At 33.0% G+C, this 821-nt stretch overlaps 1 protein-coding gene across 3 annotated transcripts in view; it reads right to left on the bottom strand.

Annotated features, from left to right (window-relative positions):
- LOC107629688 overlaps window positions 412-821 on the bottom strand; it is an 8,900-nt gene continuing 8,490 nt past the window's right edge. For all 3 annotated transcript variants that reach the window (XM_021118190.1, XM_021118192.1, XM_021118191.1), the window contains one exon: window positions 412-752. The gene's annotated coding sequence lies outside the window, so the exon portion shown is untranslated. The remainder of the gene's footprint in view (window positions 753-821) is intronic.

The following is an 821-nucleotide window of genomic DNA, read 5'->3' as shown; positions in this document are numbered from 1 at the left end:
CGTTCCATGAAACACAATTATAAATAAGAATTGACAGAAATTGACAGATAATATTGGTACCCTATACTTTTCCATAATCAAATAAGTTTCTTAGATTTTTTTTTCTGAATTTCTTTTTGTCTCTAATCCAAATTTCTGTTAATGTAGTGTCGACTTGAATTGTTAAGTGCCAACATAATATCCAACAATAGAGTGACGTACATATGTTAATTTTTAAATTGGTTGATATGTTAATTTTTAAATTACCATGTTTATCAACCTAACTTACAGTGAATTGACGTAGTATCTAGAAAAAAATTGACTCTTTCTTTTGTCACACTCCTCACACACCACACTTCTATGGGTTGCTGTATTTCACTACCAGAATTTCAAATCCTAGTGTAGTTTGATTTCCCCAGCTTCAGCTGCTAGGGGAAAATTTATGATTACATGTCAACCTTTTGATTGGCGAGATAGTCGGGTCGGAAAGTTGAAAGGAACTTTATAGTACATTTAACATAATCGAATTCTATCCACAGCCCCATATTCTGTAACCCCACTAGTTATAAAATTATGGAGCCCCTTAGATGATACAAGATTTTGGATTTATTCTTTTTCTAATCTTTTAACGAGAATTCACTTTAAAGGTCACTAGAAAGTATTTGACAGTATCAGTTATTTCACTTATTTGATTGATATATTCCCTGGACTTTTATATCCCATGGCCGGCATCCTTTATTGAGGTGACGATTAACCACTAAGTCCAGCCCCCACTGCATAGTTCATACTAGTTAGTCTCATTAGGTAGACATGCCTTGTCTTTTATTGTTATTTTTTGAGAA

This window comes from Arachis ipaensis, chromosome B03 (genome assembly GCF_000816755.2).
Source record: "Arachis ipaensis cultivar K30076 chromosome B03, Araip1.1, whole genome shotgun sequence".
Taxonomy (NCBI): Eukaryota; Viridiplantae; Streptophyta; class Magnoliopsida; order Fabales; family Fabaceae; genus Arachis; species Arachis ipaensis.
The sequence above is the reverse complement of the archived record's forward strand: the minus strand, read 5'-3'. Positions and strand labels throughout refer to the sequence as shown.